This window comes from Bos mutus, chromosome 9 (assembly GCF_027580195.1).
Source record: "Bos mutus isolate GX-2022 chromosome 9, NWIPB_WYAK_1.1, whole genome shotgun sequence".
Classification (NCBI taxonomy): domain Eukaryota; kingdom Metazoa; phylum Chordata; class Mammalia; order Artiodactyla; family Bovidae; genus Bos; species Bos mutus.
Genome location: NC_091625.1, coordinates 103120887 through 103147732, shown reverse-complemented (window position 1 = coordinate 103147732; position 26846 = coordinate 103120887). Strand labels below are relative to the sequence as shown.

The following is a 26846-nucleotide window of genomic DNA, read 5'->3' as shown; positions in this document are numbered from 1 at the left end:
GTTGCAAACACTGCCTTTCCTCTCATTTGTCTGGCGTTCAGCTTTGACGTTGGCTTCGAGTTCCCGTACGTGGTACCAGGTTTCCTGTAGTCAGTCCTCGCGCACAGCTTTCGAGGTTCATTTTTATCTTTGGGTAGTTTCATCACGACGTGTCAGGTGTGGATATGTGAGTGTGTTCCATGTGAAGTTTGTTGATCTGCTTGAATATGTGGCATAATGCTTTACCTCAAATTTGGGGATTCCCAGCCATTATTTCTTGAAATACTCTTTCTTCCCTCTCCTCTGGGGCTCCCAGTGTGTGTGTGTTGGTGTGTGATGGTGCCACAGGTTTCTGGGGCTCTGTCTTCCCTCTCCTCTGGGGCTCCCAGTGTGTGTGTGTGTTGGTGTGTGTGATGGTGCCACAGGTTTCTGGGGCTCTTTCTTCCCTCTCCTCTGGGGCTCCCAGTGTGTGTGTGTGTTGGTGTGTGTGATGGTGCCACAGGTTCTCCTCTGGGGCTCCCAGTGTGTGTGTGTGTGGTGTGTGTGATGGTGCCACAGGTTTCGGGGACTCTGTCCCTTTTCCTTCGTTTCTGTTCTTGCAGTCCTTGGGCGGACACTCTGTTGTGTCCACCTTGTGTCTGTCGCGTCCTGGCTTAAAGTTGATGGCTTCTTCTGCCTACGTAAGTCGCTGTTGAGTCCCTCTGGTGGGTTTTCATATTGGTTATTGTCCTTTTCAACATCAGAATTTCTCCTTATAATTTCTCACTCTTTATTGATATTCTCTATTTGGTGAGAGCTTATCCTCAAACTTTCCTTTAGCTTTTTAGGCATTGTTTCTTTTCCTTTTGCTTCTTGGACCTATTGAAAGTCTTTGTCTACAAAGTCCCTGTGGGCTTCCTTGGGGACAGTTTCTCTTCGCCTCCTTTTTCCGTGAATGGGTCATTCTTCATTGTGTCCTTGCAAGACTCACACTTTTGTTTTTGTTGAGAACGGGTTCCATGAACATTATAACGTGATCCCACTAGAAACCAGAGTCTCTCCCTTTCCCAGGGTGATTCCACATGCCCTTCACGGCAGGCACCTTTATCTGTCTTTTGCTGACTTTCTGAGTGAAAATTCTGTATGTGTTGTTTGTCATTTATGGCCATTGAAGTCTCCAGCCAGTTGACCTAGTTGTCAACTAATGATTAAACAAGATTTCCTTAAATGTCTGGAAGCAAATGATTTTCCTGTCTTTGAAGAGGAGGGGTGTGTGTCTGTGTGTGTGTGTGTACACATCTTCCACATGCAGCCAAGCAGTGCACAGCTCTGTCTCACCCACCCCTCCTGCACTGGGCCTCACGGTCAGCCACAGGTGGGAACTGGGTGCTTTCTGGACCTTTCCTGAGCCTGTGCACGGCCCCAGCTGAGCGCACGGCTCAATCCCCAGGACCACAGCAGAGCTGCTTCGGCTCCTACGATATCTCATTTTCCAGCCTCTTCTCCCAAGGCTTTTGGTTTGTGAACTGTTTGCTCCAAATGTCACCTATGACCCAGGCAGCAGCAACGAACGTGTTGGCCTGTGTCAGTTCTGGACAAAGGCTACCACCCTGGATCACGCTGCCTCCGGTAGAGCAGAGGCAAGGCTTTGGAGCCGGGCTTCCAGGGAGACATCACACAGGTCAAAACAAGTGACTCAAATTCTTATGCACGAGGTCCGCTGTGCTCCGTCCAGCGCAGGAAGTGCAGGGGATTACTGTCACGGCTACCACTGAGCGAGGGGGTGCGGAATGGGTCTGAGGTGAGTCAAACACCAGAAATCTTATAGTTCTTACTGGGATTCAGCTGTTTTCCTGAGTAAATGCTTTTATGGTGTCTGCAACCTCTAATTAATTCTCAGACTTCTGGGGGAAAAAAAGCTAATTCTGTCCTTTCATGCCAGTTTTCCCTGTCTTTATGGAGGGACAGAAGTGCAACTTTCTTACCTCTTTGCTGTCTTCCTCTGAGTTACTCTTGTGATTTATTTCTTCAGCTGAATGTCAGAGTTATTTATTCATATGTTGGCCTTGACTTGGATTACATTTAATTCATAGATCAATTTTCAGTGAACTGAGAACCTTATAATTTTGAAGATTTCATTCAAAAACTTGATATGCTTTTCTGCTTTTGTGTCTCTTTGTAAATTATTTAAAATATATACACTTTCACAAATTTTAAGTTTATTCTTTATTTACTTTTATTTTATTTAAGATGTTTATAATTTTGTTGTTCAGTCGCTCAGTCATGTCCAACTCTTTGCGACCACATGAACTGCAGCACGTCAGGCTTCCCTGTCCTTCCCTATCGTCTAGAGTTTACTCAGACTCATGCCCATTGAGTCGGTGATGCCATCCAACCATCTCATCCTCTGTCGTCCCCTTCTCCTCCTGCCTTCAATCTTCCCCAGCATCGGGGTCTTTTCCAATGAGTTGACTCTTCACATCAGGTGGCCAAAGATATATATAAGTATATAATAAATACATAAGCATATTTGTGTTTATTTTATGATACTGAAATAGTTCATGAAGTCTATTTTTCTATTATAATTCCTAAGAATATATTGTTAGCATGAAAAAAGCTGTCAATTTGCAGATGATTCTTTCACTGAATATTTTTATTCACATGGCATCCTTGATTTTTTAAGTAAATACTCTTATGGAAATAGTAATAATTTTGACACTTAATTTCCAAATGTATGCTCCTTTTTTTATTTTATTCCAGTATTTTATTAGATAACATTCCCAAGTACTGTCATATCAGTGTGGTGGTAGCAAGCATTCTTGTTTAATTAAAGCATGACATTTGGGATGTAGCAAAAGTATAAAACAATAAAATTCTAACAATAGAGAAGTTTCAATAACCATGGATATGGTATATTTATGAATTTAGCAGAAATAGCTACAGAGTGTAAAAATTAAGCATGCTTTTTATTATTGGCTTGAATTTTTCCCCACTTTTTGTAAGTAGAATCTTGTTTCACTAACAGGTTTAGTTGTATTTTTATTACTTTTCTACTTTTCTTGTTATTATGAAGTATATTGAAGACATATATATAAAACAAATGTGCACACCACAGTGACTTACCACTGAGCATTGTACCAATAGTTCTGTGTCCATTTCTCCAAAAATATACTTGGTATTCTAACTTTTGTGATCATCACCCCCTTGGATTTATTTTTAGCTTTAAAAACATACACCCCCCAAAACATATATATTCCTTGTTTCTAAATGTACATGACATGCAATGCATTTTCCTTTATTTTGATTTTTACAAATGAGGCTGCCTTGCCACATGTCTTTTACTACACACGTGAACAGATTTCTTCATTTATGCAACTAGGGCAGGAAGTGAACGGTCATAGGCTTGTGTTTATTTCTTTATTGTTTTGGCCATGACAAGGGGCTTGAGGATCTTGGTTCTCTGACCAGGGACTGAACCCTTACTCCCTGCAGTGAAAGTGCAGAGTCTTAACCACTGGACTGCCAGGGAAGTCCCAAACTGACTTGGGTATGATTTGCCATTTTCATTTTAACATGAATTTTAAATAATATTATTAAACTCCACAAAAGATACCTGTGGGGAATTTGCCTGGATGTGAGAGTTGGACCATAAAGAAAGCTGAGCACTGAAGTATTGACGCTTTTGAACTGTGGTGTTGGAGAAGACTCTTGAGAGTCCCTGACTGCAAGGAGATCCAACCAGTCAATTGTAAAGGAAATCAGTCCTGAATATTCATTGCAAGGACTGATGCTGAAGCTGAAACTCCAATACTTTAGCCACCTGATGTGAAGAACTGAATCATTGGAAAAGACCCTGGTGCTCCGAAAGACTGAAGGCGGGAGGAGAAGGGGTTGACAGAGGATGAAATGGTTGGATGGCATCACCGACTCAACACACATGAGTTTGAGCAAGCTCTGGGAATTGGTGATGGACAGGGAAGCCTGACGTGCTGCAGTCCATGGGGTTGCAAAGAGTTGGACACGACTGAAAGGCTGGATTGAAATTGAATTAATAGGTTAGTTGGGGATACATCTTGACAATATTAATTCTTCTGATCCAAGAACCTGCCATTCTTTTCTGTTTATTTAGATTTTATCTCAGTGTTTTATAAATTTCTGTGTAAAATGTCTTACATACTTTTTGTTAATTTTCTTTTAGGTACCTGACATTTCACATACTATTCAAAATATGTCTTTAAAAGTTTATTTTTAATATTTTTGTTCATATGTTGGAAATACAGTTGATTTTTCTATATTGATTTCATATTCAGAAATCATGCTAAACATTTTATTATAAAATATATTAGTAGATTCTATTCTTCAGCATCATATAATCTATGACTAATAAGAGTTTTATTTCTTATTATACATAATCTTTTAATGATGACAGTTTTATTTCTTTAAAATCTCATCACTACATTTATCTATTGTTGTTTTCTACTACACTGGCTGAATTCTCTAGTAAAATGTTGAATGTAAGTGGTGAAATCTTTTTCCCAATCTTACAGAGAAAGCTTTCAGCATTTCATCAAATTTGATGTTTGTTGTAGCTTTTTGAAATTATCATTGCTTTTAAAAATTACTCTTTGTCAAATGAAGTTCCCTTTTACTTGTTTGCTAAGAATGGGTGCTAAATTATACTGTTCATGTGGTTCTCAAGGCAAGAATACTGAAGGGGTTTGCCATTCCCTTCTCCAGTGGACCACATTCTGCCAGACCTCTCCACCATGACCTGTCAGTCTTGGGTGACCCCACATGGCATGGCTTAGTTTCATTGAGTTAGACAAGCTGTGGTCCATGTGATCAGATTGGCTAGTTGTCTGTGATTGTGATTTCAGTCTGTCTGCCCTCTGATGCCCTCCCTCAGCGCCTACCATCTTACTTGGGTTTCTCTTACCTTGGACGTGGGGTATCTCTTCACAGCTGCTCCAGCAAAGTGCAGCCTCTGCTCCTTACCTTGCACGTGGGGTAGCTCCTCTCTGCCACTCCTGCACCATCACAGCTGCTGCTCCATGCCAAAGAATGCTCAAACTACCACACAGTTGCACTCATCTCACACGCTAGTAAAGTAATGCTCAAAATTCTCCATCCCAGGCTTCAGCAATTTGTGAACTGTGAACCTCCAGATGTTCAAGCTGGTTTTAGAAAAGGCAGAGCAACCAGAGATCAAATTGCCAACATCTGATGGATCATGGAAAAAGCAAGAGAGTTCCAGAAAAACATCTATTTCTGCTTTATTGATTATGCCAAAGCCTTTGACTGTGTGGATCACAATAAACTGTGGAAAATTCTGAAAGAGATGGGCATACCAGACCACTTGACCTGCCTCTTGAGAAACCTGTATGCAGGTCAGGAAGCAACAGTTAGAACTGGACATGGAACAACAGACTGGTTCCAAATAGGAAAAGGAGGACGTCAAGGCTGTATATTGTCACCCTGCTTATTTAACTTATATGTAGAGTACATCATGAGAAACGCTGGGCTGGATGAAGCACAAGCTGGAATCAAGATTGCCGGGAGAAATATCAATAACCTCAGATATGCAGCTGACACCACCCTAATGGCAGAAAGTGAAGAACTAAAGAGCCTCTTGATGAAAGTGAGAGAGGAGAGTGAAAAATTTGGCTTAAAGCTCAACATTCAGAAAAATAAGATTATGGCATCTGGTCCCATCACTTCATGGCAAATAGATGGGGAAACAGTGGAAACAGTGGCTGACTTTATTTTTTTGGACTCCAAAATCACTGCAGATGGTGACTGCAGCCATGAAATTAAAAGACGCTTACGCCTTGGAAGGAAAGTTATGACCAACCTAGATAGCATATTCAAAAGCAGAGACATTACTTTGTCAACAAAGGTCCGTCTATGGTTTTTCCAGTAGTTATGTATGGATGTGAGAGTTGGACTATAAAGAAAGCTGAGCACCAAAGAATTGATGCTTTTGAACTGTGGTGTTGGAGAAGACTCTTGAGAGTCCCTTGGACTGCAAGGAGATCCAACCAGTCCATCCTGAAGGAATCAGTCCTGGGTGTTGGAAGGACTGATGCTGAAGCTTAAACTCCCATATTTTGGCCACCTGATGTGAAGAGCTGACTCATTGGAAAAGACCCTGATGTTGGGAAAGATTGAAAGCCAGAGGAGAAGGGGATGGCAGAGGATGAGATGGTTGGATGGCATCACTGACTCAATGGGTATGAGTTTGAGTGAACTCCAGGACTTGGTGATGGACAGGGAGGCCTGGCGTGCTGCAGTCCATGGGGTTGCAAAGAGTCAGACACGACTGAGCGACTGAACTGAACTGAACTGATGCTAAACTAAAAAAAATATTTATTTTATTTTGGCTACACTGGGTTTTCACTGCTGTGCGTAGGCTTCCTCTCGTTGTGCAAGTGGGGCCTGCTCTTCATGGCAGCACACGGCTCCTCGTTGCAGCGGCTTCTCCGCTTGTGGGGCGCAGGCTCTGGGTGTGGGCGCAGTGGTTGTGGCTTGCAGGCTCTAGAGCGTGGACTCAGTAGAGGTGGCGTTCGGGTGTGGCTGCTCTGTGGCGTGTGGGATCTCCCTGGACCAGGGGCTGAAACTGTCCCCTGCATTGGCAGTTGGATTCTTATCTGCTGCTCTACCAGGGAAGACCTGGATGCTAAATTTTAACACATGCTCTTTCTGCATTATTGAAATGATAATTTTTTTTCTTTTTTTAAACCAATCTTTATTCTTAGAATAAATCCAACTTGGTCTTAATGTATTGCATTTTTAATACACTGAGGAGTATATTTGGATTATATTTTTATTTTGCATTTAAAAATTTTATGTCCACCAGTTGGGTGTGTATATAATTTTTTTTCTTTTTGAAGGTGTTGATATTACTGTTTTTTCTCTTTATTCAACCTGAAATAAATGAGTCTTATCTAGACCTGGAATCTGTCAGCTGTCAGAGTGTGTGGATTGCCAGCTGGCCTTCAGGTCTTCGTTAGGCATCTGTCAGGTAGGTCAGAGGTGACCGTCAGAAGCTACTGGGCAGGACTCCGCTGGAGCACTGCTGCACCCCTGTGCTCTTGGGCACCTCATTTCTCAGAGCGCTGAGTCAGAGACAACGCCCAGCGTCTTTATTGCTGCATCTGTATCTTCTAGACAGGACCAGCAAATAGGACTGACCCTTGATGTATGGTAAGAAGTTCCACAAATCAATGACTGACTGCATTTCTACCACTGTTAGAGGTCAGGTCAGTGCAGCCGCGCAGTCGTGTTCCACTCTCTGCGACCCCATGGACTGCAGCACACCAGGCCTCCCTGTCCGTCACCAACTCCCTGAGCTTGCTCAAACTCACATCCATCAAGTCGGTGATGGCATCCCGCCATCTCATCCTCTGTCGTCCCCTTCTCTGCCCGCCTTCAATCTTTCCCAAGCATCAGGGTCTTTTCTAATGAGTCAGTTCTTCACATCAGGTGGCCAAAGTATTGGAGTTTCAGCTTCAACATCAGTCCTTCCAATGAATATTCAGGACTGATTTCCTTTAGGATTGACTGGTTTGCTGTCCTTGCAGTCCAAGGGACTCTCAAGAGTCTTCTCCAACACCACAGTTCAAAAGCATCAATTCTTCAGTACTCAGCTTTCTTTATATTCCAACTCTCACATCCATACATGACTACTGGAAAAACCATAGCTTTGACTAGATGGACCTTTGTTGGTAAAGTAATGTGTCTGCTTTTTCATATGCTGTCTAGGTTTGTCATAGCTTTTCTTCCAAGGAGTAAGCGTCTTTTAATTTCATGGCTGCAGTCACCATCTGCAGTGATTTTGGTTTTATGTAAGGCATAAAGAAAGTAAAGTGCCCAAGAAAGTAAAGTGGTTTTGGAGCCCAATGTGGAACCAGTTCGTTGTTCCATGTCCAGTTCTAACTGTAGCTTCTTGACCTGCATACAGATTTCTCAGGAGGCAGGTACAGTGGTCTGGTATTCCCATCTCTTAAAGAATTTTTCACAGTGTGTTGTGATCCACACAGTCAAAGGCTTTGGTGTAGTCAATGAAACAGAAATATATGTTTTTCTGGAATTCTCTTGCTTTTTCTATGATCCAGCGTATGTTTGCAATCTGATCTCTGGTTCCTCTGCCTTTTCTAAATCCAGCTTGAACATCTGAAAGTCCTTGGTTCACATACTGTTGAAGTCTTGCTTGGAGAATTTTGAGCATTACTTTGCTAGCATGAGAGATGAGTGCAATTGTGCAGTAGTTTGAACATTCTTTGGCATTGCCTTTCTTTGGGATTAGAATGAAAACTGACCTTTTCCAGTCCTGTGGCCATTGCTGAGTTTTCCAAATTTGCTGGCATACTGAGTGTAGCACTTTCACAGCATCATGTTAGGATCAGCTGGAATAGGTCAGCTGGAATTCCATCACCTCCACTAGCTCTGTAGTGATGCTTCCTAAGGCCCACTTGATTTCAGACTCCAGGATGTCTGGCTCTAGGTGAGTGATCACACCATCATGGTTATTTGGATCATTAAGATCTTTTTTGTACAGTTCTTCTGTGTATTCTTGCCACCTTTTCTTAATATCTTCCTATTCTGTTAGGTCCACACCATTTCTGTCCTTTTTTGAGCCCATCTTTGCATGAAATGTTCCCTTGGTATCTGTAATTTTCTTGAAGAGATCTCTAGTCTTTCCCATTATATTGTTTTCCTCTATTTCTTTGCGTTGATCACTGAGGAAGGCTTTCTTATCTCTCCTTGCTATTCTTTGGAACTCTGCATTCAGATGGATATATCTTTCCTTTTCTCCTTTGCCTTTCAGTGTTAGAGATAGTCCTTTCAGTTCAGTTCAGTTCAGTTCAGTCATTCAGTCGTGTCCAACTGTTTGCGACCCCATGAATCACACACAGCATGCCAGGCCTCCCTGTCCATCACCAACTCCCGGAGTTCACTCAAACTCATGTCCATCGAGTCAGTGATGCCATCCAGCCATCTCATCCTCTGTCGTCCCCTTCTCCTGCCCCCAATCCCTGCCAGCATCAGAGTCTTTTCCAACGAGTCAACTCTTCACATGAGGTAGCCAAAGTATTGGAGTTTCAGCTTTAGCATCAATCCTTCCTATGAACACCCAGGACTGATCTCCTTTAGAATGGACTGGTTGGATCTCCTTGCAGTCCAAGGGACTCTCAAGAGTCTTCTCCAACACCACAGTTCAAAAGCATCAATTCTTCAGCACTCAGCTTTCTTCACAGTCCAAATCTCACATCCATACATGACCACTGGAAAAACCATAGCCTTGACTAGATGGACCTTTGTTGGCAAAGTAATGTCTCTGCTTTTGAATATGCTGTCTAGGTTGGTCATAACTTTCCTTCCAAGGAGTAAGTGTCTTTTAATTTCATGGCTGCAGTCACCATCTGCAGTGATTTTGGAGTCCAAAAAAATAAAGTCTGACACTGTTTCCACTGTTTCCCCATCTATTTGCCAGATGGGACCAGATGCCATGATCTTCGTTTTCTGAATGTTGAGTTTTTGAGCCAACTCTTTCACTCTCCTCTTTCACTTTCATCAAGATGCTTTTTAGTTCCTCTTCACTGTCTGCCATAAGGGTGATGTCATCTGTATATCTGAGGTTATTGATATTTCTCCCAGCAATCTTGATTCCAGCTTGTGCTTCATCCAGCCCAGCGTTTCTCATGATGTACTCTGCATAGAAGTTAAATAAGCAGGGTGACAATATACAGCCTTGACGTCCTCCTTTTCCTATTTGGAACCAGTGTGTTGTTCCATGTCCAGTTCTAACTGTTGCTTCCTGACCTGCATATAGGTTTCTCAAGAGGCAGGTCAGGTGGTCAGTTATTCCCATCTCTTTCAGAATTTTCCACAGTTTATTGTGATCCACACAGTCAAAGGCTTTGGCATAGTCAATAAAGAAGAAATAGATGTTTTTCTGGAGCTGTCTTGCTTTTTCAATGATGCAACGGATGTTGGCAATTTCATCTCTGGTTCCTCTGCCTTTTCTGAAACCAGCTTGAACATCTGGAAGTTCATGGTTCATGTATTGCTGAAGCCTGGCTTGGATAATTTTGAGCATTACTTTACTTGTGTCTGCTGCTGCTGCTGCTGCTAAGTGGCTTCAGTCATGTCCAACTCTGTGCGACCCCATAGACGGCAGCCCACCAGGCTCCCCCGTCCCTGGGATTCTCCAGGCAAGAACACTGGAGTGGGTACTTGTGTGTGAGATGAGTGCAATTGTGTGGTAGTTTGAACATTCTTTGGCATTGCCTTTCTTTGGGATTGGAATGAAAATTGACCTTGGAATGAAAACGGACCCAGGTCTCCCACATTGTAGACAGATGCTTTACCGTCTGAGCTACCAGGGAGGTCCTTTAGAACCTTGTTTATAAGTAATGTACTAATCAAAGTATCATATTCTATTCTTAGCTGCTCCTACTTAGGCCTGGTTATTTTCTGAAAGTTGCTGTCTCTGAATATATATGAATATGTCAAAGTGGACAAATTCTAATCAGGGAATGAAGAGTGGGTTCTGAATCTATTGTAAAACATGGCTACAGGTTGTTTGATGCTTCTTTCGAGCAGTGAGTGTCTGTCGCTTCCTTATGAATCTGGGTGCTCTCCCGGCTGTTTCCACCAATGAACCCTGAGCACCGGTTGTGAGCTCTCCAAAACCCACAGAAGCCCGTCCAGCTCTTGCTGCACCTGTGGGGATGCCTGCTCATCGAGCCTGAGAGCCATGAAATATGAGAGAACAGGCATTATTTTAAACAGCTCAGTTTGGGGGTAGCTTGTAATACGACAGTAAACAATCAGAACATCTTTTTGTATTTTTAACATTCTTCATTTTGTGAAGATCTATTTTCTCAGTCTTTCCACTTTCTTCAGAGTTGGTGGTGATTTTGTCCATATTTTAGCATTCTCATTTCGTAGTTCTTTACATGGTCTCTTTCCTGTCTCTTAACATACTTTGTTTTAAGAGGAAGAGACTAGATCAGACCTACTAGGCAGACATTGATTTTTCCATATTTTCTCTTGAAACAGTGAATATGACCTTCTGTTAATATAAAATCAAAGGCAATTCAAGTCATTATATCTAATATATAAAAAGGCAAAAATGGTTCTATTGCATTCCAATGTTGCAATGCTCATGTTTGCTGCCTTTAAATGAGTTTTAAATAACATAATTAAAATCGGCTTGTGTGTAGTCTGGAAAGCCAGTGTGAGTTCTTGGTGGTCTCTTGTTAGCTATATTACACACTTCTTTGCCTTACTAATTTTAGCTTCCTCTGAAATAGAGCAGCTAAAAGGAATAACAATAACAAGGGCTTCCCTTGTAGCTCAGTCGGTAAAGAATTTGCCTGCAGTGCAGGAGACCCAGGTTTGATCCCTGGGGTGGGAAGATCCCGTGGAGAAGGAAATGGCAACCCACTCCAGTATCCTTGCCTGGAAAATCTCATGGACAGAGGAACCTGGTGGACTGCAGTCCATGGGGTCGCAAAGAGTCGGGCACGACTGAACGACTAACACATAACACAAAAGGAATAACACAATTTGAAGTTCCTTTGGGATCTGGGATTATGGTTCTATTTTGTGGACTTTCTCTTTCTTGACTCTCTGTCTTTCCTATATTAAAACAATCTAAACAATTGATTGACTTTGTGAAGCAAAACACAAAGCTAATGCCTTACTTAACACCTCTCATGGGGCTCCTGGTGGCTCAGCGGGTAAAGAATCCACCTGCCAATGCAGGAAATGCAGGTTCGATCCCTGGGTCGAAGATCCCCTGGAGAAGTAAATGGCAACCCACTCCAGTACTCTTGCCTGGAGAATCCCATGGACAGAGGAGCCTGGTGGGCTACAGTCCGTGGGGTCACAAAGAGCTGGACACGACTGAGCAACTAAACAACAGCAACAGCAACAGCTCTTACAGACGCCTTGGGCAGAGCAGATGAAAGACCCACCGGTGGCGTGGCGCTTGGGTAGTGACTCCATTGAATTGCTGGTTTCAGAAAGATGGTGTAACTCCTTTATAGTGAAAGCTTCCTGTTAGTTTTATTGTTATTGTTTTTTGTTTAAGCCACAGTTGAAAATTGGGTGTGAACTGCTAATGATTAAAACTTGATGTTTGCTTTTGTCTTCTGTCAGGGAAAATAAGCAGCCAGGAGTAGAAGAATTAGTGTTGGATAATTTCATAATCTTTAAAGACTGGAGCAACAGAATGTCTTGCTTTGTTAACTTGACAATGATATATTACAGCAGAAATGGCTGTTTATAAAGTTGTCTCAAACTCCCATTGGAAGCCTGAGCAGCTGAGAGTAGAGAATCCACTTGTGCTCGCATTTCTATTATCCGTTTCTGAAAGAAAAGTTCCCTATGTAGACCTGGGGGTGATGACATTGTGCTGGGCTGCTGACTGCAGGGCGAGGAGCTCTTTAAACATTACAGCAGTTAAACTTTACTTAGGAATGTACTTCAGTTACATTTTAAGCTGAAATAGCATTCTGTGGTCTAAAGGGTTAGAAAAAAGTAGACTTGGTTATTTGGGTGGATTAACAATACTTAACTACATTTTCAAGTGTTCTGGGTGTAGATTTTTCACATTTCATGAGAAGACATTGTAGTTTGACAAAACAGTGAGCTTTGCCATTGGAAAGTGAAGTGAAAGTGTTAGTCGCTCAGTCGTGTACAACTCTTTGTGACCCCATGGACTGTAGCCGACCAGGCTCCTCCGTCTATGGGATTCTCTAGGCAAGAACACTGGAGTGGGTTGCCATTCCCTTCTCGGGGATATTCCCGACCCAGAGATCCAGCCTGGGTCTCCTGCACTGCTGGCAGATCCTTCACCATCTGAGCCGCCGCTGGAGGGGCAGTCTTAAAATGTGTGTTTCGTTGGTCCTGCTGCTTCTCTATGTGGAATGAATAGCATAATATTTTGTACGTGCTCAGCGAAGCCACTTTTGCTGTAATTTGGATTGAAGGCCCTTGTAATAAATAATGCAAGCTGCTGCCTGTAGTCCTCTGGGTATGGGGAACCCTGACCAGGGCCTGCTGTCCCAGCATCGGCATTCAGAACAGCTCCACGTCCCTTTCACTGATAGCAGCAGACTAACAGCCGTGGATCGTGTTAAGACTGCAAAACAGGAAGTTATCCATCTATCCATTCATCCTCACGGATGATGATGACAGACAGAGGCATTACCTAAGCACACTAAGTATAATTTGGGGACTAAGGTGATACCCAGAGCAAAGGTTAGAAAACTTTTTTTGGTAAAGGGCTAGAAAGAAAATATTTCAGGCGTGAGCCAGGAGGAGAACTGAGGATGTTATGTATGTACTTACATAAGAAGAAAGGAAATAGATCTCAGCAGTGTTTCACCAGTGACTTTCAAAATATAATTGTAAAATTGAGTGCAGTTTTTGTTGTAATACAGGATCTGCAGATGAGAAGAATCAAATAAGATTTTTGGGAGGCATAATATTTTTTTAATGTGGAGTTCAAAGTTAACATTCCTTATATCAAAATTAATTGCAAATGTTCATCTGTTAGTGCTTATCTATTATGAAATTCTATGTATTTCATCTTTGAAAATGTCTTTTCACCCAGATAGGTATTACCAAACACTGATATCAACCCACAAGAATTTGCTTTTAATTGAGCATATTCATTGCTTGGCAAGTAGTCATAGAATCCCATTAGATTTTACTCTTGATATTGGTCTGTTGATGTTTCATTAAGTGAGCAGATTAATCACCTTCAGTTGAAGGTTAGGTAGGAGCTCTTCACATGCGGCCGAATGGACTTTGAAATGTGGACATTTCTCCTGCCCTTGCACCGAGGCCTGAAGAACACTGCTGCAGCTGCTGCTGCGGGCTGAGCTTAGAAGTCCCTCTGCTTCGCGCATTCGGGAGTGGAGCGCACTGCACGTTTGGACTCTGACAGCACAGGGAGCAGGCGAGCTCTCTGTCACTTTTGACGCAGGCGTCTGTTGTCATCAGAATGACTTCAGCGCAGCATAACTTTGGCCTGTAAGTGTTGTTTTGCCCTGTAATTGCAGGCTAGATTTATTAAGACATAGTATCAAGCTAATTCCAAGTCCTTCAGTGTTTGATAAACATGGTGGAAAGCAGTTCTCATTTAGAAAACCGTCTGCATCGTGAGCTCAACAGCTGCGGTAACGCTTCACGGGTGCTAAGCTGCTGAGCTGTTACAGGGATGAAGTCAGTGCTCAGCTTGTGTCTCCCCCAGGCCCCACCGCCCTGTGGACGGTCAGAAAACCAGGGTGGCAAGTTCCCCCTCATCACCGCACTTCTCGGACGTGGCGTAGCTCCCCGCACCTTCTGCAGAGTCCCTGCTGGCACAGCGCCCCAGCCTCACACCCCGCACGTTCTCAGAGGTGCTGTCTTTCCCGCCACACGTTTCACCACCATCAGCTGTGACACGACTTCGTGGATTCCACTTCGGGTCGTCCCACATCCGTGTTTTCTCAGCTTCTTTTGGAATAGTCTTACTTGTGACTGTTCCAGGACGACTACTGACTGACCCTTCAGTCACTCTGAATCACTAACCCTTGGGTCGCTTTGAATGACTGACTCTTCGCAACATTTGAGCAGATACTATCAGTGGTGCTTGTGTGTGCTTCAGGAGCCGAGGAAAAGGCCTCCTTGCTGTCAGTGACCTGCCGATGTGGCCACAGCGTCCTCACCTATAAACACCCTCGAGTCGAACTAAACAGTCTTCCGCGAGCTTGTTTGCTGCGAGCCCGTTTCTGCAGCTGCTGCAGTCAACCATGGCCTCAGTAACTCGGTTTGTTAGCGGCTGCCCCCTCCCGCCATCCCACGTGTGCCAGCATCTGGCTCTCTCCTGGTGTGTCCCCTTAGAAGGAACGCGCCTGGCCCATGGTATTCAGCCCACTTCTGAGCAATCAGGTGACGCAGGTGCCACAAGATTTAGTGTGAAGTGAAGTGAAAGTCGCTCAGTCGTGTCCAGCTCTTTGCGACCCCATGGACTGTATAGTCTGTGGAATTCTCTAGGCCAGAATACTGGAGTGGGTACCCTTTCCCTTCTCCAGGGGATCTTCCTAACCCAGGGACTGAACCCAGGTCTCCCACATTGCAGACAGATTCTTTAGTCTGAAAGAGGTGTACTTTTTGAAAATGGTAACTGTAGGTGTACAGCTAGCCCATGATAACTGTATTTTTACCTACTTTGCCTATCTTTACCTGTACCAGCTGCATTCTTGTCCTGTGAACATGATTCTGCAAATTCACTGGTCCTATCGCTTCTTTCACTTCTTGGAATCACTGCATCTCTCCTTCATTCAGGCAGGCTTGCTCTTCATATGGCACAGCGTTTTGTCATCTTTGGGCTTCTGCAATTACAAGGGAAGGCAGGAGTTAGAGATGGTAAATTCAGATACTTGGAAAAGTTACTTATTCTTTTCCATTAAGACATGCACCAAATTAAAATTTCATTTAATTCCAAATTAAAATTCCATTAAGATAGGTACCAAGTTAAAACACGCTTGCTCCTTGGAAGAAAAGCTATGACAAACCTAGACAGTATATTAAAAATCAGAGACATTACTTGGCCAACAAAGGTCCATCTAGTCAAAGCTGTGGTTTTTTCCAGTAGACATGTATGGATGTAAGAGTTGGACTATAAAGAAAGCTGAGCACTGAAGAATTGATGTTTTGAACTGTGGTGTTGGAGAAGACTCTTGAGAGTCCCTTGGACTGCAAGGAGATCAAACCAGTCAAACCTAAAGGAAATCAGTCCTGAATATTCATTGGAAGGACTGATGCTGAAGCTGAAACTCCAATACTTTGGCTACCTTATGCGAAGAGTTGACTCATTTGAAAAGACCTTGATGCTGGGAAAGACTGAGGGCAGGAGGAGAAGGGGACGACAGAAGATGAGATGGTTGGATGGCATCTCTGACTCAATGGACATGAGTTTGAGCAAGCTCCAGGAGATGGTGAAGGACAGGGAAGCCTGGGGTGCTGCATTCCGTGGGTGGGGTGGCAGAGAGTCAGACATGACTGAGCACTGAACAACAACAAGGCACCAACAAGGCCCCTGGACTTCTTTTCTGATCACTTAGTTCAAGTCCTGTCAGCATGTGAATGGTTGGGATTTGCAGTTGCTCAGTGTTGTGTAGAGCAGAGGGTGTGACCACACGAGGATTATCACATGCATGCTGACAGTCATCTCCCTGGAGATCACCCACGTCCCGACGTGTGCCAGTCTTCTCCAAGCAAAGGAGTTCTGATTAAAATGGAAAAATTAGTGCTTGGACGTCTCCCAGGTTCAGCTTGTAAAGTTGTAGCATTTCAACTTTTAGGTCAGATGAAATACCGCACACTTGCAGAGAAATTGCAATTCCACTGAAAACAGGATAGTGTTATACAAGTGCAAATGTGCACCATGGAGTTAATTTCTGGAAGCATCGCCTGTCAGTTTAACAGCTGGGAAGCTGTTAGTAGCACTGTGTCTGACACAGGCGCGGCACCCGAGGCCATGTTGGGAGGCAGTGCCACAGAGCAGCGGTTCTCCAGGTGTGGCCCTTGGACTGGCATGCTATTCCCATGGGAGGGAACTTATTGGATGCAGGCTCCTCCTTCCCACCCCTCCCAGTCAGTCCTACTGAATCCAGACTCCTGGGGGCAGGCCTGCACTCCTATTGAGTCAGCTTTGCCAGCTGGTTCTGCCCACACACTGTTCCTGGTAGTGTGGTTAAGGGACTGGGTCTGCCAGCACTTCTCAGAGTTCAGCGCCTTGCAAGCACCTGGGATCTGGAAGAGGCAGCTCTAATTCAGTGGCTCTGGGTGGGCCAGAGACCTGCCTTTCAAACAAGCTCACAAGCAGTGGTCATGGCGTCCGGTCCGGGGCACACAGGCTGTCCACTTGGGGTTGAGTCTCAGTTCTGCCAACAACCTGTCAGTCACTCAGATGGTCCAAGTCCTGTTTGCCTGCGTCCAGAAGGGGGTCTGAACAACCATAAACACGAGAATGTGGGATCCCACCAAAAAAAGATATCCCACATCCAAGGCCAAAGGAGAGACCCTAGCAAGATGGTAGGATGGGCAAAATCACATTTGGAATCAAACCTCATACCCACCAGAGATGCTTGGAGGGCTCAAAGAAGACTGAGCCCAACCTGCCTTTGAGTGTCTCCTGCGGAGGCATGGGCCAGCAGTGGTGCCGTGGGGACAGGGACTCTGGCTGCAGCAGACCTGGGAGGCAGGCTTGTGGCATCAGTCCTCTTGGAGGAGGTCGCCATTAGCCCACCACAGAGCCACCGAGCAGATGACCCATGAACTGGAGAACAACCACACCAAAGAAATCCTTGCGCTGTTGTGAAAATTCTAGGACCCATAACAGATTTCCAAACCTGGGGATATGGCAAAGGGACTGACAACCCCCAGGGAATTTGACTTTGAAGGCCAGTGGGATTTGATTACCGAACCTCCACAGGACTGGGGAAGCAGACTTTTGGAGGGCACAAACAAAACCTTGTGCATTCGAGGACCCAGGAGAAAGGAGCAGTGACCCCCCAGGAGACTGAACCAGACTTGCTGTGGGTGTCCAGGAGTCTCTGGCAGAGGTGTGGGTGGACAGTGGCCTGCTGCAGTGTCAGGGGCACTGAAAACAGTACTGGGAGGTGCTGCTGTTAAAGTAAGGAGGGCTTATTAGCCCTATCATAGTCTGGCCTCAGGCCAAACTACAGGGAGGGAGCACCCATCAACAGAAATTGGATTACCATCTACCATTTACTGCCCATCAGAGCAAGACCCAGTTTCCCCCACAGGTAATCCCTTCCATCAGGAAGCTTCTACAAACCTCTTACGCTTATCCATCAGAGGGCAGATGGAATGAAAACCACAATTACAGAAAACTAACCAAACTGATCACATGGACCACAGCCTTGTCTGACTCAATTAAACTATGAGCCATGCCGTGTAGGGCCACCCAAGAAGGATGGATCATGGTGGAGTCTTCTGACAAAATGTGGTCCACTGGAGAAAGGATTGGCAAACCACTTCAGTATTATTGCCTTGAGAACCCCATGAACAGTATGAAAAGGCAAAAAAAAAAAAAAAAAAATGATATGGAAAGATGGACTCCCCAGGTCGGTAAGTGCCCAATATGCCACTGGAGAAGAGTGGAGAAATAGCTCCAGAAAGAATGAAGAGGCTGAGCCAAAGCGAAAACCACACATGTTGTGAATGTGACTGGTGATGGACGTGAAGTCCGATGCTGTAAAGAACAATGTTGCACACGAACCTGGGAAGTTAGGCCCATGAATCAAGGTAAATTGCCATCAGGAGACGGCAATAGTGAACATCAACATTTTAGAAATCAGCGAACTAAAATGGACTGGAATGAGTGAATTTAATTCGTGACCATTACATCTACTACTCTGGGTAAGAATCCCTTAGAAGAAATGGAGACGCCCTAATAGTCAACAGAAGAGTCTGAAATGCAGTACTTGGGTGCAATCTCAAAAACGACAGAATGATCTCTGATCATTTCCAGGGCAAACCACTCAGTATCATGGTGATCAAGTCTATGTCCCATCCACTAACGCTGAAGAAGCCGAAGCTGAACAGTTCTGTGAAGACCTACAAGACCTTCTAGAATTAACACCCAAAAAAGATGTCCTCTATATTATAGGGAGTGAGTGAAGTCACTCAGTCGTGTCCGACTCTTTGCGACCCCATAGACTGTAGCCTACCAGGCTCCTCCGTCCATGGGATTTTCCAGGCAAGAGTACTGGAGTGGGTTGCCATTTCCTTCTCTGTTATAGGGAACTGGAATGCAAAAAGGAAGTCAGATACCTGGAGTAACGGTCAAATTTGGCTTTGGAGTGCAGAATGAAGCAGGGAAAAACCTAACAGAATTTTGCCAAGAGAATGCACTGGTCAAAGCAAACACCTTCTTCCATCAACACTAGAGAAGACTACACGGACATCACCAGATGGTCAACACCAAAATCAGGTTGATTATATTCTTTGCAGCCAAAGATGAAGAAGCTCTATATAGACAGCAAAAACAAGACCAGGAGCTGACTGTGGCTCAGATCATGAACTCCTTATTGCCAAATTCAGACTTAAGTTGAAGAAAGTAGGGAAAACCACTAGACCATTCAGGTATGACCTAAATCAAATCCTGTACGATTATACAGTAGAAGTGACAAATAGATTCAAAGGATTAGATTTGATAGAGTGCCTGAAAAACTATGGATGGAGGTGTATACAGGAGGCAGTGATCAAGACCATCCCCAAGAAGAAGAAATTCAAAAAGTCAAAATGGTTGTCTAAGAAGGCCTTACAATAGCTGAGGATAGAAGAGAAGCAAAAGGCAAAGGAAGAGAGGAAAGATATACCCATATGAATGCAGATTTCCAAAGAATAGCAAGGAGAGATACGAAAGCCTTCCTCAGTGATCAATGCAAAGAAATAGAGGAAAACAATAAAATGGGAAAGACTAGAGATCTCTTCAAAAAAAATTAGAATACCAAGGCAACATTTCATGCAAAGATGTGGACAATAAAGGACAGAAATGGTATGGACCTAAGTTCTTCTGTACACAGAAGAACTGTACAAAAAAGAGCTTCACGACCCAGATAATCACGATGGTGTGATCACTCACCTAGAGCCAGACATCCTGGAATGCAAGGTCAAGTGGGCCTTATGAAATATCACTACGAACAAAGCTAGTGGAGGTGATGGAAATCCAGTTGAACTATTTCAAATCCTATAAGATGATATTATGAAAGTGCTGCACTCAGTATGCCAGCAAATTTGGAAAACTCAGCAGTGGCCACAGAATTGGAAAAGGTCGGTTTTCATTCCAATCCCAAAGAAAGGCAATGCCAAACAATGTTCAAACTACCACACAATTGCACTCATCTCTCATGCTAGCAAAGTAACGCTCAAAATTCTCCAAGCTAGGTTTCAACAGTACATGAACCAAGAACTTCCAGATGTTCAAGCTGGATTTAGAAAAGGCAAAGGAACCAGAGATCAAATTGCAAACATCCGTTGGATCATAGAAAAATCAAGAGAGTTCCAAAAAAAAAAAAGAAATCTGTCTCTGATTCATTGACTATCTTAAAGCCTTTGACTATGTGGGTCACAACAAACTGGAAAATTCTTAAAGAGATGGGAATACCAGACCACCTTACCTGCCTCCTGAGAAATCTGTATGCAGGTCAAGAAGCAATAGTTAGAACCAGACATGGAACAATGAACTGGTTCCACATTGGGAAAGGAGTAATTCAAGGCTGTATATTGTGACCCTGCTTATTTAACTTTTATGCAGTGTAAGTACATCATGTGAAATGCTGGGTTGGATGAAGCACAAGCTGTAAACAAGATTGCTGAGAGAAATATCAATAACCTCAGATATGCAGATGACGCCACCCTTATGGCAGAAAGTGAAGAGGAACTAGCCTCTTGAAAGTGAAAGAGGAGAGTGAAAAAGCTGGCTTGAAACTCAACATTCAAAAAACTAAGATGGCATCTGGTCCCATCACTTCATGACAAATAGATGGGGAAACAATGGAAACAGTGAGAGACTATTTTGGGAGTTCCAAAATCACGGCAGATGGTGAGTGCAGTGTGAAATTAAAAGATGCTTGTTTCTTGAAAGAAAAGCTATGACCAACCTAGAAAGCATATTAAAAAACAGAGCCATTACTTTGCTGACAAAGGTCCGTCTAGTCAAGGCTATGGTTCTTCCCACAGTCATGTATGGATGTGAGAGTTAAACCATAAAGAAGGCTGAGAGCCGAAGAATCGATGCTTTTGAACTGTGGTGTTGGAGAAGACTCTTGAGAGTCCCTTGGACTGCAGGCAAATCAAAGCAGTCAGTCCCAAAGGAAATCAGTTCTGAATATTGATTGATGCTGAAGCTTCAATACTCTGGCCACATGATGCGAAAGCCAACCCATCTAAAGACCCTGATGCTGGGAAAGATCGAAGGTGAGGGAAGGGGTCGACAGGATGAGACGGTTGGATGACATCTTTAAATGGATGGATGTGAGTTTGAGCAAGCTCCAGGGAGTTGGTGATGGACAGGGAAGCCTGGAGTGCCGAGGTCCATGGGGTCACAAAGAGTCAAACACAACTGAGCAACTGAAGTGAACTGAACTGAGCAGGGGGCCCCATCCTGCGGGGGGCGATGTGTGTGCCCATCTCTGGGAGAGGCTCTCACTGCTGCTGCTCCAGCGTCCAGGTTGGTGGTTTCATCCAGGGGGGCGTGGGTTCACTGAGAGGTCACTCAACGTTAACTTCCTCCTGCCTCCAGAGAGACCCCATGAATGGCACTAGATCCTGACGCGGTTTTTAACTAACTAGAGCTCATCAGGACCCGAAGAAGACCCCACAGTAACTTGACTCACAAAGTTAATGTTGATACGTTTTTATATAATCGCTATTTGTTGCCAAGGGCCAATCTGGTCATTGTCACATGGAACCCCAGGTGGCCCTGTTGTGATGAAAGACAGCCAAGGAATACTGTCTGTGTTGACAGACCTCATCTGAGGATCTGTGGCAAATTACACAGAAAGTAGAAGATAAAGTTTTCATTTCTTTTATGGAAACTCTAAGCCTAAAATAATTGATTTTCATCAAAGCTTTGAGAGGATGTTAAGAGTGGGTAACCAGATACCTTCATTGAAGACAGAGGCTGCTATGCTGTCCAGCATTATTATGAGCCTATTCTAATATAATCAAAGTTGAGAGAGTTTGCAGGAAGCAGTTGAATTCCCACTATTTAGATTCTATGATTGATATTTTACCATATTTGCTTCATCACATAACTCTCCGTTTATCTTCCTCTTTATCCACTCATCTGATTTTTGATGCATTTCAAAATAAATCTACATGTCAGTACACTTCCTGCCAGTACCTCCATATCTGAACTTTTAACCTGTTATGGCCATTTTAAACTGGAATTTTGCCTCACGTGTTAGCAAGCTTTCCTTTTGAAGGCACAGGAGCCGCATGCTGTGCGCCACAGGCATACTCGAGAGCAGACGGGTGGGGGTTACTCTCTCAGGGTTGGTGGGAGAGGAGGTGTGTTGAGTTCGGGTTGAGTGTGGGGCTTCGCAGAGAGAGAGTTCACAGAGCTGCCGTGAGGCAGAGGGACGAGTCCTCCTGCACTGGCCGCGGGTGCTTGCTGCTGTCTCAGGGATGGCTGCCTCTCTCCTCGCTCCGTCGAGGTGGGGCTGCTGCAGGCAAGGGCACTGGAGCAGTCATTTCAGCGGAGCAGCCTTTGGCCTCACTCGGGTCTCTTAACCTACTCTCTAGTTTCTGCTCTTGTCTTTTTCCCTTTCCTTCTGCGTTTAGTATCATTCATTTGTACTTTGCTAAGCTTATTGCTTATAGTGTCGAATCTTTCACTTATTTATTTCAGACTTTTTTCTCTTAACATTCGCATTTAAAGCTACAGATTTCTCTCCAACGTCGGTTTTGTTTCAGTTTTGGCCTGAAATACTTCCTTTATTTAATTTTTAATTATTTAAAAAATTTCTATAACAAATTCCTTTGTAGTCAATGAATTACTTAGGAATGCATTTTTTAAATGTTTACAAATGTGATTTCTGATGAATCATTTACAAAGGTTATGATTTGTATGATATTGACCTAGCCCCTGGCACAGTAACCTGCTTTCCAATCAATTATCATAAGGTGTCCATGTGTTTCTGGAAAAGATATGCATGAATTATATGTACAGGATTATGCTTAATATCTACTATGTCATATCTTTTGGATCAAATTTGATGCTTCTTTTCAGATCTTCTAAAACTTAACATACACCGGCCTTTGATCTGTGGGTTTATGATGGGAGTGAGTTAAACCTGCTGCTCCAGTGTCTCCTTGCAGCCCTTCCAGCTTCCGCATCAGGCATCTGATGCAGTTTGTGTGTAGAGCTTGTGATCTTCCCAAGGATTTTACTTTGTGTTGTTATTTTTCATTCAATTTTATTCCCCACTTATGTTTTTGGAGTTAAATTAACTTTCTTTTACATCAACAGCACTAAACAAACCTCACACCCGTTAATATACATGTGGCGTAACTTTCTCACCTGCCTGCTTTCAGTCTCTCTAGCTGCGTTTCTTAAGTTCATAGTTACTGCCTTTCAACTGGAGAATTTACATTCATGATACTGTGGACGACTGATAGAAAACGTTTACAAGTGAATTTTGCTGTTTTTCATATTGGACTTTGATTCTTTTGTTTCCCGTTCTGCCTCTGCAAGTTTGATTTTTAAATATTTTTCTCAGTGTTGGTTGGAATCTGAGGAATGTAGTTCCTATTTTAACGATTACCCTTAACATTGCCATTTATATACTTGGTTACGCAGTTTAATGAAAACTCTGGGGCTACTCCATGTCTCCGTTTGTACATGGACAAGAAGGAAGACTCCGAGAGCTGATGTCGTGTGACGAGCTGTGTTACCGCCTGGAGCTTGATCACTTTCTGTGTCTGTTTCTTGTACCTTGTTTCTTCCTCTGGGTTACGTTCTCTTGCTGAAAGGCTGTTTTTCATAACAACATGTTTTCCAGTGAGGTATTGAAAGCGATAATATCTCTTGGTCTTTGTGTATCTGAAAATGTCTTCATTTTTGCCATCACTCTTAAATGATAGGTTAGCTTGATATACATTTTTAGATATAGTATTAACATATTAATTTTATTATTAGCACTTTGAATATATTATTGCTTCCTGATATCTAATGCTGCTGATAAGGAATTTGCCGCCCTTTACCTCTGAAGTATTGTTTCTCTCAAATTGCCTTTATTGTTTGCTCTGGATTCTCTCAGACATATTTTTTAAAATTTATTTATTTTTAATTGAAGGAGAATTGCTTTACACCGTAATGTTGATTTCTGCCATACATCAGCATATGTTTTTGAAACTCTTAAAGTATCATCCATGTCCCTTAACTGATCTTTTATATTTTTAAATCAATTGGTCTCTCTAAGCTGAAATTTGGATGGTTCTTTAATATTATATTCTAATGAACTTCTTTCAAATGTTTTGTCTCAGCAGGCAGTATTCTGCATTTTTTCCTAGTATTTTTAAATTTGCAGTATGTTCTTTAGCATTTCTACCTTCTTATATTTCATTGCAATTTGTAAAATGGCTTCTTGCTTTTCATTTTGCTATTGTCCATTCATCTCTTTGTGGATTATAAGCGTACATATTTTAAATTATCATTATTATTTATTTCAAATTGATCTGGAATGCATTTATCTTCCAGCTGTTATTCAACTCTCTGCCTTAGGGTTCAATTTAAGTGTGTTTATAACTTTAATTTACAGACTTGTTTTTGGTTGAGAGGCATGGTCAGTCTTTCCTTTGCCCTCTCTCCACTGCTCTGTCCCTGAATTTGGTTTTTGCAGTCTCCTCTTTCCACGTTTGCTGGGACCTGAGTGCAGGACTGTGGAGCAGGACCTCCTACCAGTGAATCTGGTTCAGTAAGTTTTTTCTCTTTAAAAACAAAAACAGAATTCTTGGGTTCTGTGACAGAAGATTCTCTACTTGTTAAAATATGTGAGTGATTATCTCAGTCCAGCATTTTTATGCAGCAGCACGTTCTGTGTGTGTGTGGCCACTGATGGTAGGGATCGTTTGCAACAGCCCATAAAGTTGATCATCCACTTGGAAGGTCCACTTCTGAACTTGGACCCTGTCATTGACATAGGTGAAGTCTAGGCGGGTCAGGGTCACCGCGCTCCTCTCTCTGGAGATTTCCGGCCTGTGAGAGCTCTGCTTCTCTGGAGACATTGGATAGTGCGGCACCACAGGGTCTTGAAGCAAGTCTGTGCGTCTGCGTGGGAGGCTGGGGCGCAGCGCAGCCACGTCTGCAAGTGTGGGGTGTGGGGTGGGCGCATGGGCCGGGGTCTGCACGAGCTACTGAGCCGCCGGCTCACACCCGCGCGGATGGGCTCCGGACACTTCTGGACCCTTTCCTTCCAAGCAGGAAGCACCCTGAACCCTGCGTCATGAGAGTCAGAGCAGCCTCCACCCCCCACTCAGACCCCTCCCACCCCCGCCCAACCAGACACCACCCACACCCCTCCTCCCCACAACCCTCCCATCCCCCCTACACCCAACCCCCCCAACATCCAGGTCCTCTGCACCCAGACCCGCTTTGGCACCCTAATCTTGTCTACACCCTGGACCCCCCAATCAACCCCCACACCCTCACCTGCACGCCAACCCCGAGCAGCAGGGTCCGTCCCTCTTGGCCTCGCCCTGCAGACCCTAAAGTGTCTTGGAGCCAAACCCACCTGTTAATAGCCCCCCTCCCTGTGGGCCTCCCCGGGTGGAAAGCTGCAGGTCCCTGGCCCATCATGGGGAGGCTGTCACTGGCCCGCTGGAGCCCCCAGCTCCTGGATCAGACTCGGTCTAATAACCATGCCAGGGTGCTTTGGGTGTGAGGGCAAGACCGCTGGAGTCCCGTCCTCACCAGGACACCTGGGCTGGGGACATCCCACCGCCAACTGTCCCCACGCTCCAAGTCCCGACACTAACACGAGGTACCTCCACCCGCTGTGAAGTCGCAGAGCTGGCCAGGGAAGGGGTCCCTGCCTCACGGGCCGGCCAACTCCCCCAGACCCCCACAGGTGCTGCTGTGAACCCCGGGACCCTAACCAGCTGGGAGGCTGCAGCCCCAGCCGAATCCTTCGGCAGCAGCTCCACACAGAAGCTGGGCCTTCACAGCAGCAGGAAGTGCAAGGATTTTGTGGGGACTGCCCCACGCTCGTGGACCCTGCCCCAGGCTGGTCTCGGAAGGCCGCCAAGGGGCCGGTCCAGGACGCACTTGTCCCTGGGCCCCTGGTTTGGCACCACGCCGTCTGGGTGAGGCCACCCCAGGCAGACCTGTCCACAGAGCCCCCCGGGGCCAGAGCCCTCCCCAGTGCGCGTGGCTGGGGCCGAGTTACAGGGACACTCACCTGGAGAAGCCAGAGGACGCCCACAAAACATTTCCACATGTGGGCCTCAGCAAACTGGAAGGACATGGGAATGTTTATCCTGGATTAGAGGGGCTGGAGAAGTAATGGGATGACAGCATGCAAGCCTTCAGAGAGCTGGGCCCTGGCTCACCGTGGGCTGCCAGCAGAGAGTTCAGAAACCGCCGCCCAGACCCACCCTGGGAACCCTGGGCTCCTCGACCAGGAGTGTGACGGGAGCCAGGGGCCCTGCGTGGGGCCTGGACGATCAGGATGGCGGCTGCGGCGGCCGCGATCTGACCGGGGCGCCGCGCCCGCAGGAGAGGCTGGTCACTCACCGTGGAGGGCGATGCTCCGTCGGGGGAGCTGCTTTCCTGAAACCTGTGACACACAGGGGTGGCCATCCGGGCGGCAGCGAGGGTTGTCGGTGCCCTCTCAAGCCCTTCTCTGCCGAGAGGGCCTGAAGCCAGCACTTTCAAATGTGATCCTGTCTGAGGCCTTTAATCCAAACGAAATCCTTGCACTTCCTGCTGCTGTGAAGGCACAGCTTCTGTGTGGAGCTGCTGCCGAAGGATTCGGCTGGGGCTGCAGCCCCCCAGCTGGTTAGGGTCCCGGGGTTCACAGCAGCACCTGCGGAGGCCTGGGGGAGTTGGCCGGCCCGTGAGGCAGGGACCCCTTCCCTGGCCAGCTCTGCGACTTCACAGCGGGTGGAGATGCCTCGTGTTAGTGTCGGGACTTGGAGGAAAATCTAGTTTGTGTTTTTAAGGTTTCCTTCACCTCCCAAATCCTGTGGCCCAACTGAAGGATGATATATAAACAGAAGCAGAGGCAGGGGATTTGTGGAGGGTTTGACTTTGGGAAACGCAAAAAACAATACGGGCATGAAAGTGTCTTCTG

At 44.8% G+C, this 26846-nt stretch overlaps 1 protein-coding gene across 2 annotated transcripts in view; it reads left to right on the top strand.

Annotated features, from left to right (window-relative positions):
• The window catches only part of WDR27 (WD repeat domain 27), a 148438-nt gene that overhangs the window by 109068 nt on the left and 12524 nt on the right, over positions 1-26846 (top strand). The gene's annotated exons all lie outside the window — the stretch shown is intronic.